Source organism: Spinacia oleracea, chromosome 6 (assembly GCF_020520425.1).
Source record: "Spinacia oleracea cultivar Varoflay chromosome 6, BTI_SOV_V1, whole genome shotgun sequence".
NCBI lineage: Eukaryota > Viridiplantae > Streptophyta > Magnoliopsida > Caryophyllales > Amaranthaceae > Spinacia > Spinacia oleracea.
This window is the reverse complement of record NC_079492.1, coordinates 104,516,125-104,530,208: the sequence shown is the minus strand read 5'-3', so window position 1 is coordinate 104,530,208 and position 14,084 is coordinate 104,516,125. Positions and strand designations below refer to the sequence as shown.

The 14,084-nt window shown below is 34.3% G+C and overlaps 1 long non-coding RNA gene across 1 annotated transcript; it reads right to left on the bottom strand.

The window, feature by feature from the left end:
* Positions 1-317: 317 nt before the first annotated feature.
* Positions 318-7,935, bottom strand: LOC130464232 (uncharacterized). The gene is made up of 5 exons (XR_008924603.1): positions 7,416-7,935; positions 5,749-6,120; positions 5,375-5,468; positions 5,227-5,286; positions 318-566 (listed from the first exon to the last, which is right to left on the bottom strand). It is a non-coding gene; the product is annotated as an uncharacterized lncRNA (long non-coding RNA).
* Between the last annotated feature and the right edge of the window lie 6,149 nt (positions 7,936-14,084).

Here is a 14,084-nt window from a genome sequence, read left to right as displayed (position 1 = left end):
AATTTTGGACTTGTTGCAGCGTACATATAAAAGCCCGCTGCAACAGACCCAACTTTTTGCAGCGTACATTTATTTGTACGCTGCAACAAGTCTGAATTACTCAATTTTTTGCAGCGTACATTTATTTGTACGCTGCAACAAGTCTGAATTTTTGCGAAATTTTTTTCCCTTGTTGCAGCGTACAACATATATGTACGCTGCAAAAAAGCACTTTTGGCGGGAAAATTCTAATTTTGTTTAGGGATACCTAGAGTGCCTTGCACTAAATATAGAAACCTGTCAAAACAATAATAGAATAACGCAACCTGTATAACAAATATAAAAACAACAACTGGAGTTTTGTATACTATATATCCCAAAACCAAAGTGCACATATTACATTTAAATATATGTTCCAATTTCAACATAAACATACATTTTAATATAAAATTTATTCTATAACAACTAAACCAACTCGATCAAGCGCGCTAAAGCCAATAATAAATACTTGTTGGTAAAAAACTTAGCCCATTGCTCACGAACCACATCAAATTCCTCGCATAAGGCGCAATCCTCGGAGTGTAGACCTTTACAAAAACAGAAATTTAAATTAAACATTAGATTAAATACAAATTAAATATCACATTTTAACATTCAAGAAACTAATGACAATGTCCTAATAGTCTAAAATGAGTCCTTAGGTTCTTTAGTTCAAAGTTGGGAGCGAAAATGTCATTTTAGCCTAAATATGACCTATAACGACCCAATGAGTCTATAGGTGCATAAATAGATTGGAACGAGTCTTAGATCGTTAAAATTATGCATATTAAACATGTAATAAGTTTTAAATGAGTCCTTAGGTTCTTTATTTTAAAGTTGGGAGCGAAAATGCCTTATTTTAGCCTAGATATGACCTATAACGATCAAACAAGCATTAAATGGGTATAAGTAGATTAGAATAAGTGCTAGAAACTCAAAACTAAGCTTATTAATCATATAATAATTTAAAAATGAGTCCTTAGGTTCTTAAGTTCAAAGTTGGGAGCGAAAATGTCATTTTAGCCTAAATATGACCTAAAACGACACAATGAGCCTTAAATATGCATAAATGGAATGGAACGAGTCTTATAAAGTTAAAATTATGCATATTAAACATGTATTAAGTTTAAAATGCGTGCTTAGGTTCTTTATTTTAAAGTTAGGAGCGAAAATGCCTCATTTTAGCCTAAATATGACCTATAACTATCAAACAAGCATTAAATGTGCATAAACATATTAGAATAAGTCTTAGAAACTTAAACTAAGCATATTTATCATATAATAAGTTTAAAATGAGTCATTAGGTTCTTAAGTTCAAAGTTGGGAGCGAAAATGTCATTTTAGCCTAAATATGACCTATAACGACACAATGAGCCTTAAATGTGCATAAATGGATTGGAATGAGTACTAGAAAGTTAAAAATAAGCATATAAAACATTTAGTAAGTTTAAAATGAGTCCTTAGGTTCTTTGGTTCATAGTTGGGAGCGAAAATGTCATTTTAGCCTAAATATGACCTACAACGACCTAATGAGCCTTAAAGGTGCATAAATAGATTGGAACGAGTCTTATAAAGTTATAATTATGCATATTAAACATGTATTAAGTTAAAAATGAGTGCTTATGTTCTTTATTTTAAAGTTATGAGCGAAAATGCCTCATTTTAGCCTAAATATGACCTATAACTATCAAACAAGCATTAAATGTGCATAAACAGATTAGAATAAGTCTTAGAAACTTAAAACTAAGCATATTTATCATATAATAAGTTTAAAATGAGTCATTAGGTTCTTAAGTTCAAATTTGTAGCGAAAATGTCATTTTAGCCTAAATATGACCTATAACGACACAATGAGCCTTAAATGTGCATAAATGGATTGGAATGAGTACTAGAAAGTTAAAAATAAGCATATAAAACATTTAGTAAGTTTAAAATGAGTCCTTAGGTTCTTTGGTTCATAGTTGGGAGCGAAAATGTCATTTTAGCCTAAATATGACCTACAACGACCTAATGAGCCTTAAAGGTGCATAAATAGATTGGAACGAGTCTTATAAAGTTATAATTATGCATATTAAACATGTATTAAGTTTAAAATGAGTGCTTAGGTTCTTTATTTTAAAGTTAGGAGCGAAAATGCCTCATTTTAGCCTAAATATGACCTATAACTATCAAACAAGCATTAAATGTGCATAAACAGATTAGAATAAGTCTTAGAAACTTAAAACTAAGCATATTTATCATATAATAAGTTTAAAATGAGTCATTAGGTTCTTAAGTTCAAATTTGTAGCGAAAATGTCATTTTAGCCTAAATATGACCTATAACGACACAATGAGCCTTAAATGTGCATAAATGGATTGGAATGAGTACTAGAAAGTTAAGCATATAAAACATTTAGTAAGTTTAAAATGAGTCCTTAGGTTCTTTGGTTCATAGTTGGGAGCGAAAATGTCATTTTAGCCTAAATATGACCTACAACGACCTAATGAGCCTTAAAGGTGCATAAATAGATTGGAACGAGTCTTATAAAGTTATAATTATGCATATTAAACATGTATTAAGTTTAAAATGAGTGCTTAGGTTCTTTATTTTAAAGTTAGGAGCGAAAATGCCTCATTTTAGCCTAAATATGACCTATAACTATCAAACAAGCATTAAATGTGCATAAACAGATTAGAATAAGTCTTAGAAACTTAAAACTAAGCATATTTATCATATAATAAGTTTAAAATGAGTCATTAGGTTCTTAAGTTCAAATTTGTAGCGAAAATGTCATTTTAGCCTAAATATGACCTATAACGACACAATGAGCCTTAAATGTGCATAAATGGATTGGAATGAGTACTAGAAAGTTAAAAATAAGCATATAAAACATTTAGTAAGTTTAAAATGAGTCCTTAGGTTCTTTGGTTCATAGTTGGGAGCGAAAATGTCATTTTAGCCTAAATATGACCTACAACGACCTAATGAGCCTTAAAGGTGCATAAATAGATTGGAACGAGTCTTATAAAGTTATAATTATGCATATTAAACATGTATTAAGTTTAAAATGAGTGCTTAGGTTCTTTATTTTAAAGTTAGGAGCGAAAATGCCTCATTTTAGCCTAAATATGACCTATAACTATCAAACAAGCATTAAATGTGCATAAACAGATTAGAATAAGTCTTAGAAACTTAAAACTAAGCATATTAATCATATAATAAGTTTAAAATGAGTCATTAGGTTCTTAAGTTCAAAGTTGGGAGCGAAAATGGCACTTTAGCCTAAATATGACCTATAACTACACAATGAGCCTTAAATATGCATAAATGGATTGGAATGAGTTCTAGAAAGTCAAAACTAAGAATATAAAACATTTAGTAAGTTTAAAATGAGTCCTTAGGTTCTTTAGTTCAAAGTTTGGAGCGAAAATGTTATTTTAGCCTAAATATGTCCGATAACGACCAAACAAGCCTTAAATGTGTATAAGTAGTTAGAATAAGTCTTAGAAACTTAAAACTAAGCATATTAATCATGTAATAAGTTTAAAATGAGTCCTTAGGTTCTTTAGTTCAAAGTTAGGAGCGCAAATGCCTCATTTTAGCCTAAATATGACCTATAACGATAAAACAAACATTAAATGTGCATAAATAGATTAGAATAAGTCTTAGAAACTTAAAACTAAGCATATTAATCATGTAATAAGTTTAAAATGAGTCCTTAGGTTCTTTAGTTCAAAGTTAGGAGCGAAAATGCCTCATTTTAGCCTAAATATGACCTATAACTATCAAACAAGCATTAAATGTGCATAAACAAATTAGAATAAGTCTTAGAAACTTAAAACTAAGCATATTAATCATATAATAAGTTTAAAATGAGTCATTAGGTTCTTAAGTTCAAAGTTGGGAGCGAAAATGTCATTTTAGCCTAAATATGACCTACAACGACCTAATGAGCCTTAAAGGTGCATAAATAGATTGGAACGAGTCTTATAAAGTTAAAATTATGCATATTAAACATGTATTAAGTTTAAAATGAGTGCTTAGGTTCTTTATTTTAAAGTTAGGAGCGAAAATGCCTCATTTTAGCCTAAATATGACCTATAACTATCAAACAAGCATTAAATGTGCATAAACAGATTAGAATAAGTCTTAGAAACTTAAAACTAAACATATTAATCATATAATAAGTTTAAAATGAGTCATTAGGTTCTTAAGTTCAAAGTTGGGAGCGAAAATGGCACTTTAGCCTAAATATGACCTATAACGACACAATGAGCCTTAAATATGCGTAAATGGATTGGAATGAGTTCTAGAAAGTCAAAACTAAGCATATAAAACATTTAGTAAGTTTAAAATGAGTCCTTAGGTTCGTTAGTGACATTTTAGCCTATATATGACCTATAACGGAAAAAGAAGTCTCGAATGTGCAGAGATAGATTGGAACGAGTGTTGGAAATTTAAAACTAATCATATTAATCATGTAATAAGTTTGAAATGAATCCTTAGGTTATCTAGTTATGAATTGGGAGCGAAAATGACTTATTTTAGCCTAACTATGACCTATAACGACCAAAGTCTCAAATGTGCATACATAGATTAGAATGAGTTTTATAAAGTTAATATTATGCATATTAATCATGTAATAAGAATAAAATGAGTCATTAGGTTCGTTAGTTCAAAGTTGGGAGCGAAAAATGTCATTTTAGCCTAATTATGACCTATAATGGCCAAACAAGTCTCAAATGTGCATAAATAGATTGGATTGAGTCTTGGAAAGTTAAAGCTAATCATATAAATCATGTAGTAAGTTTGAAATGAGTTCTTAGGTTCATTAGTTCAAAGTTGGGAGCGAAAATGTCATTTTAGCCTAAATATGACCTATATAGCCAAACAAGTCTCAAATGTACATAAATAGATTGGATTGAGTCTTGGAAAGTTACAACTAATCATATGCCTATTTCCACCCAAATCCAAGAACAACCTATGCCTATTTCCAAAAAAGAAAAAGGGAGGGAAAGAAAAAGAAAGATAATACAAGAGCATGTTAAAGACCAAAAAATAAAAACAAGTAGAAACTTAGCCGATTTTCATATTAGCTTTATGACTTATTTTTTCCCCACATGGAATCCTTCTTCAGCTAATTCCATTAATTAATTAAATGAGAAAACAAATTAAATAATTAACCAACACCAAAGTACATGCAAGAAACAAAATTAGATGTCTTACTTTTTTCCTCAACCGGCTTTTCCTTGCTGCCTCACAGTTCTGAGCAAGCCTTCGTAGAGTCTATAATAATAAATCTTTAAAGATGTTACAAAAATGAAGCTACAAGATGTCAAATAGCATGAAAAGAGAAGAGTGAACAACTTCTAACCTTATGATCAGTCTCCTTCGATCTGTCACTCGAATGATAATGACATTGCTTCTGCCCTATCCCCACTAGCTTGAACTCAGGGGTCTACATTTTGCTAAAGCAGAACAATAATACTACTTTAAGTTTCAAACCACAGATAGGGTTTCCTTCCACTTCGAGGAAGAACAAACAGATAAAAACCATCTTGCCAAAGAATGACAGCACCTCCTACAAGGCATCTTATTTAAATACTCTGCCATTACCTATATATAGCTATAATAAGACAAGCAAGTACAAAACAACAAATACAGACCTACAAAGTATTGAGTAACTATAATGTTGTGGTGGTGGGGAGTATAACAACAGGGGCCAGCTTTAGATTACAAGGAACTCACCATCATCTTCTCTGACGTTGGATTGAGGAAAGAAACTCTGGCGGAAGAAGAACCATCCAACTGAACAATTTGACCATTATACCAACGCCCATCGGTGTGGCGGAATCTACATTTTGATCCAATAAAATAACTTGGGTCTCCCAATATTTCTGCCTCAACATTAGTAGAATCTAATGGTTCTACCTCTAAGTCTTCGCACGGAAGTTGGGAACCACCCAACTTTGCTGGATTTATAAGCTCGACCGCAGCGTCTTTATGGGAATATATAGAGTCCTGCACAGCTGAATCAACTTCACGTAACAGCCGGGCACGTTTTAGGTGAAAAAGTCCTTCCGCTGCATCTTTAATGGAAGAAACAAGCTCGTCTTGGACCTGCATCAACATACAGCAATGTGTTGATTCAAGAAACCAGCCAAATGAGCATGCATATACAATTTCACTTCTGCTATCCCTTTTTGTATGAACAAGAAAAAAAGTTGGAGAGGAAGCTGATATGCTGAATAAAGCAAGAAACTGGACACTCGCATCTTTATCAGTATTTATCACTCTATGAGAACAACTGCTATCACGAAGAACATTACAGAAAAACACAGATATCCTACGAAGAACATTACAAAAAGGTAACAAGTACGGAGTAAAATACATTGATCACCGACATATCAAAATGTTCCTTAAGGCCTGAGATTAGACCTGAACTCCTGGTGGTTTATTTCCTGAAAACAAAGGCTAGAAGAATAAAATAACACATGGCACCTGCCTCCTTTCACCCTATTATTCACCACAGAACCGTGCTAGAAGGGTGATTGTTGTTTTCTTAATCTCTCATAAATTATTCTCCAAATATCCATTCCCAAGCTCAAACCTCTCAAAAACCTGAGCCTTTGGAACCTAAAAACGTCAAATCAATTGTAGAACAAGTACAAAAAACCCACAAGAAATCAACCAACCAACACCGTAAAATTACACAATGACATTCCTTAGGTTTTCTGCTAAAAAATCACTTCATAAGCTTGAAGCTTGACACCAATTAATCTACAGAGTAACGGAATGCAATTGAAAACACAACGAAAGCTAATGTGAGCTAATTGGTATTCACAAAACCCATTTGTCTCCAGATTAATGTTGCATAATGAGCATAGTTTATGACAAAACAAACAAAATTCTAGGTTAATCCCAAAAAAAAAAAACAAGAAAAAGGGTCATCTAACATCTATTGCAAACAAATGTTCAAGGGTAATCCCCAAATAACCAATATAGTCATATTTACAGACCATAAATTATTAGCAAGATGGATTTTAGCTTAATTAGAGCGTCAAACATGCGATTCAACATGATGAATTGAAGCAAATTTATAAAAATAGAAGCAGAAATCGATCATATTAGGAATACCCTAAATTAAACCTAATAATAAAACATAATGGTAATTAAATTGAAGGATAGAGAAAAGGATTACACTAAGAAGCTCAGAGCTTTTTCCCTTAAACGAAAATCAAAACGAAAATCAAAACGAAAATCAAAACAAAAATCAAAAACGAAAATCAAAACGAAAATCAAAACGAAAATCAAAAACGAAAATCAAAAACAATAATCAAAACGAAAATCAAAAACTAAAATTGAACCCTAATCTGAAAACGAAAATAAAAAACGAAAATAAAAATTGAACACACCATAGCAAAACCACCGGAACCACGACGCCGAGCAACCACCGGAACCACGACGCGACGGGGAAATGCTGAACCCCCGGCCGACCAAGAATATAACCTTTCAGTGACAGGCCGCGCGAGAATTGAACGGGATGGGGGAGATGAGGCTAGAACACCACACACCGGCGAAGACAGCGACGCAGGGCTGAGCAACGCTTGGGTTCGACGGCGACGTAGGGCTGAGTTCGACGGCGACGCAGGGCTGAGTTCGACGGCTGAGTTCGACGGTTTGTTTGGATATTTGTTTAAGGGAAAAATCTTGGAGCAGAGAAAGAACAACGTACGTTTGAGCCCGCTCGTTTGAGCGCGGTTTGTTGCATAGGAAAGTAAATTTTTTTGAAACGCGGACTTGTTGCAGCGGGCAATAACATGTACGCTGCAACAAAGTCGGGTTGTTGCTGCGGGCTTTTATTTTGTACGCTGCAACAAACACATTTGCTGCGAACAACTAAAATGTACGCTGCGATAACCCTTTAAAGGGTTTGACCCGCGTTGACCGACTGGTTGTTGAAGCGTATTTATACATGTACGCTGCAACAAGGGGGCTGCAACAGGGGTTTTTTCTACTAGTGTTAGACGGACCTATCAACCAAGAGTAGTTTCTAGACTATTAGGAAAGGATTTGCTTACCTAAAATATTTTAGAATTGAGTCAAAATACATAATGTGTTTAATTCTTCAATGATTTAAGGATCTTGGATTCATTTTATTCACACCTGACGGAACACAAAAACTCGAATAAAATAACTTGGTTAAGTAACTTGTTTCCCGCCATTCGGATACATAAATAATTTCCTTAAATAAAATACGCATTTACTAAAAAGTAAAACGTCTTCTTAAACATTGCTAAAAAAACTAAGTGATACAATAAAGCATTCTTTATAAACAACAAAGGGCACACGTAATTACTATCCTTATCCTTAGCGTCCCTTGACAACTCTTCATGCAAAAATGTCTTTCACCTTCTTGAACTTTGAACATCTAAACTTCATCCTAAATCGAGCAAACAATACTTCTTATAAGAAATCTGCAAAAAGTACTACAGCCAACAACCCAAGTGTCGTAATAAAAAAAAAAGAGACGATTTTAACTTAGACATTATCGAACCATGTAACCTCATTGTCAAGCGACCTCCTCAAATATTCTCGAATGCACTTCTAAATAAGGTTCCTACTTCTCCCTTTCCCTTTTCAAAAATATTTTCAAAAACATAGTTGTATATGTCCTCTATCTTAGTTAGTTTTTTCATTTCCTTGTTAAGAAATCAAGTTGGATGCACCTTCCCATGTCTAATTCAAACGAGGAAAAAGTTTTTCTATGCTTTATACCGGGGGCTTGCTTAGCCAAAACGACCATTCTTCTCCTTAACAACTGATTGGACATACCAGACGTTTCCATTGCGAGTATTTTGGAACTAAATCTGCAAGTTTTAACTGATATCTGTATACAAACTTACATCTGCTAAATCTGCAAAAAGGACATTACTGGCCCTGAACATGAAATGTGCATACTTTTGTCTTATGCCTATTTCTTTGAGTGCTAGCTGGAGAGCCTCACTCTGACCAACTAGAATCATCCGAGGCTTGGTTAAGGAATACATCAACTTGTTGATCACCTTGACCATATCATTGTCACCTAATACGACACCTATAACGCAAAAAAAAAAACGACAAGTAGCAATTACTACTCAAACATACCTTGCACTAAACAAGTATGCTTCAAACTATTCATGAACTATTCGTAGCCAGATGACTTATGTTCGTCCTAGACATCATGAATATACAAAATACATGGCAAACATTGTAGTAGAAACCCAATCCCGTAGCTATGCTTGGGGGCTTGAGAAAAGCACTTCAAAACTGCTCCAATTGTCGATTTTATTGCAAATTCTCGATGCTAATGCTATACATATGTCATAGGGAGCAAATCCTAGTGTTTAAAACAAACCGTAATTTGCTAAACCCCATATCCATTCTGAGCAAGGTTCAATTCTTAGAACTTGAAAGTTGCTCCAAACTAACAGGGCAATAAAACACTCGTTCAGGAAAACTTCGATCATCCTACTGCAACGAACATGCATGACAATCACTCTGCATATATATGTTCCTATATTTCGACTATTGCTTCAAAGGAATATGAAAAGAATTAAGAAAATCTCTAACGCCAGAAGAAGAAAAGCAAAAGTAAATGCTCGGGGGTTGAAACCCCAGGTTCTTTCTACAAAAATGGGGGACCTGCGGCAAGTCCTTTTCCGCAAACCCCAAGTGCCCCTGAGGCATACCCCTCGTGACGCTGCACCTTACAAACACTCTTCATATATGCAATGTTGAACAAAATAAGCAAGAACGTCGAAAAAAAGGTAGAAAAAGCAAAACACAAAAATTATAAGGTATCATACCTTAATCTAGAAAATAACACATTCTATTTCTAAGTTCCAAGCATTCAAATTCATAACAAGTCTGTCTTACTTGGTGTAGTCAAACAATTTTGTTCCTTAAGTATGAACATGCTACTAAGTTCAAATTGGTAGTAAGCCCGTACATGCAAAATTGAGCAAAAAAGCTCAAAAGCAAAAATTCATGCATTTTCTATCACTCATAGACCATGTATACCGCAAACATCAAGCCAAGATCACCTACATTGCATCTCAACACCAATTCGTAGGCACACTTGGGGGCTAATTTTGAGTAAGCTTAAAATTAACATACATGCAAAAATTAACATGCTAGAACACTTTTACATGTTACAAACATCACATGTAAGCCATCAATTGCAAGAAATTGGGACAAAATCAAAAATCCCTAAATCAATTTGAGCATAAACTTCCATACGAATTTTACTCAAAATGAAACCAAAACTCAACCAAAATCCAAAATTACTTACATGATAGTGATCTAGGATGACTTGTGGACGAATTTGGTTAAGAAATTGGCAAAATTCGAGCAAAAACAAGCAACAAGAGTCGAGAGAAAATGAAGAAACTCGAAAGAAAACTGCAGCAGAAATGGCGAACATATCCGCCAAGAATTCAAATACATAGACAACAGGCGCCAAAAAAGTCAAGCGCCTGCTTGCCCAACGCTAGTTCTTTCTAGCGCTAGCGTAGTTAGCGTTACACTTTTCTAGCGCTGTCAGGCTCGCTGACAAAACCGTCGGGCCACCTCACCCTTCGTATTATGCAAATAACCGTTAATTCTTACTCAATTCCCTTTCCCCCAGGAAAAAAGTAACGTCTTCTCAAAATTATTTTTTATATCAAAAAATAATAATTTATTTCGTTGGCCCACTTACAAGCAACAACCTTTAGGGAAAAAAGACCATGATCCATTAAGGTTATGGATTTTCAAATAATAAAATACCTTTCTATAATTTCTTTAATGTTAAAATATAAAAAATCCAGTTACCCATCAGCGTCACCATAACGGGCAGGTAATGGCTTTTCAGAAAAAGTAGCCAAAGTAACCCATCTATCCCAACCTAGAGGGAGGGTAACCTTTTTTCAGAAAATATTATTTTCTTGTTTATTTTGCTAAAAAAAAAAAAAAATCAAAAGTAATCTTTTTATTTCTAAAAGTCGTCGATTGGAAATATTTTTTGGAAAAAATATTCGTTTTGAGGTTATTCTATCCTCGTTAAAAACATTATTCGTTTTGAGGTTATTCGGTCCTCGTTAAAAAAAACTATACGTTTTGCGGTTATTCCATCCTCGTTAAAAAACATATTTGTTTTGAGGTTATTCGATCCTCATTAAAAAAATATCCGTATTGAGGTTATTCGATCCTCGTTAAAAAAATATTCGTTTTAGAGGTTATACATCCCTCTTCCCCAAGTTTAAGTTTAGGAGTTTGGTAATTCTCCCTTCAGTCAAGATTCTCACCAAAGTTTAAGTTAGGAGTTTTGGTAGTTTCCTTCAGTCAAAATTTCTATCCCAGTTTTCGAAAATATCTATTCTCATCTGAACGCCTTCAATGACTCAGTGAGAAGGCTAAGTTCAAGCCAAAAAATTCCCAATGACTCGTGAGGGAAACTATTGACATTCCTAGTGATGATCCTTAAGCCAAATGTTATCATTCGGGGGCTCGTGAGACCCTCGCACAAATTTGGTCCATTCCAAACTAAATTCCCAGACGCACTTCGTCTACCATACATTGATCATCGTCTTAATCAGATTCAATTAAAGTGGGGGCTAACTGTAGACGCCTACATTTAACCCCTTGTCCCGTATCGGGAGGTTCAATGATGAAACCATAACCCACTCGTTAACAATGCACTCTGATTAGCTGAAGAACGACCATCGAATGACTGAAGAGACCATCCAGTGCATAATCTGTTGAATATAGTAACTTCTATAAATAGAAAGCATCCTAAAATAGACTGGACACGTACTTAGTCGCATTTGCATCCCGATACGGCTTAATACGTGGTTGCACATCGATAGAAAGATTGAATATAGTTGTCCGCGTTACAGCACACATGTACGTGCCATAACATTATACGGTTTGCCTTCAAGCTCTAAAATAATGTAGCTCGAATGATAAAACTTCCCAAACTCATATTTATTGGGCACAACACATGTAAATGTTAACGCAAGTTACTTAAACATGCTTACGAGTGCATAGAATACGCTCGTTAGCTCATTTAGCAAATGATACGTCCTTACAGAGTCAAAGTTGGTCTTATTAATTATTATTTAGATCATGCACATCACATGGATGTATAGGCCTTGGAATAAGCTTTCCATAGACTTATCATAAGCCCAAATCCGATTTAAAAAGAATAAGTTATATGGTTTTTACTTGGGCTTTGGAAAAACGGACCGGCCTCCACTCTTTGGGCTATACCACGAGATTTACGAAGCCCATTGGTACGAGACCGACGACATTGGAAAGATGGATTTCGTAGCTTTCCAATAAGATATTTTTTGCTAAAATACGAGTTAGTATGAAGGATTTTGATCTATTAAAGGTCTAAGTTTCTGGAATCCGCGTAACATATCAGTCGGCGCTGGAACTTTCTACCGCTGACACGTCAGCGCCATTTATTTCTAGCGCTAGTGTAATACCCCGAAATTTTAAACTTGATTTATTAAAAATCAAAAATATTTATTAACTTGATTTCGTTTTAAATAATTACGAATAATCGAATTCCGTTAATTTAAACGTTTTTACGATTTATTTTAAACGATAAATTTATAAACGAAAATTTATTTATTTTTCGTTAACGATATTTTTATTAAGAATTATTTTAACTAAACATTTCTATTTTTAGTAGTTTCCAAAAATAGCAACAAATTTCAGAATTTTGGCCTAATCTTGTGAAATGACCATAGTGCCCTCAAGAATAAAATTCCATTTGTTTTCTCCTTTTTCCTGCTATTCACGTGAACCAGAGGAAGAAACCATTTTCTTCCTTCCTTCTCCTTTTCCCTCAATCTGATACACATTCATTGCCAAGTTCAAATTGGATTCTTACTCCTTCCCTTTACAAATTCAACAATCAGAGATCAATTTCCTCAACCAAAAACCAAAATAAAAAAAAAACCTCTAATTCCACTCCCCTCCTCTTCTCTGATTCGAACCACCACCGTGACCACCATCGATAACCACCTTCGACCACCACACCTCCCTCACCCTCTCCCTTCCACCACACGCACCCCCTGCCCTCTCCCCTGCTTCCTCTTTCCCCTCCTTCGGCGCGCCACCAGCGTCGCAGCCACCACACCAGCCCACTCCCCTCGCCTGGTCAACCCATTTCCCCCACACTTTCCGGCGAGCTACCCGACCACCGATCGAAACACCCTTCTCAAAACTCCCTTGCTTCCCTCTCCCCGTTCGCACACTCCTCTTTTTCTTCCTCTTATCCGCGAGCCGCAACTGGCACCGCCCAGCCGCGCCGGCGTTTCCCCGTCGCCAACCACCGAGCCCAGCCGCCACCTTTCCCTCCTCCCTCCTCCCTTTCCTCCTCCTCGTGCGTCCCTTCTCCCCCTCCCCTGTTTCGTTCGTGCCCTGCTCCCAGAAAACCAAAACTAATTTTTGGTTTTGATTTACTTTCCTTAAAACCCACAAAGTAATTGGGCCATTTTACAATTTGGGCTTATTGGGTGAGTTGAGCCTGATTTCCAATTTTCAGATTCTAATTTATCAATACTTATGATTTAATAATTTTTATAAAATGCATATTTACTAATAAAATTGTGTATTATTTTTCAGGTTTTATTATCAAATTTACGAGAATAAGATTTTAGTATCAAAATGAAATTTATATATTATCTACATGAAAAATCGAGTTATAATATATATATATATATATATATATATATATATATATATATATATATATATATATATATATATATATATATATATATATATATATATATATATATATATATATATATATATATATATATATATGTATTTTGGTTAAAATTTCGATTAATTAAAATATTTTCTTTAAAATTCGAAATTATATTTTATTAAACTTCATATATATAAAATTTATAATTTATAAAATATTGATTTTAAAATTATGTACCGATTTAATACTAATTTAATGATTTACTATTTTGAAAGAAATGGGACTCGGAGCTCAGGACGAACGAACCAAGGAAAATCCTTAGCAAGATCGCAAAACT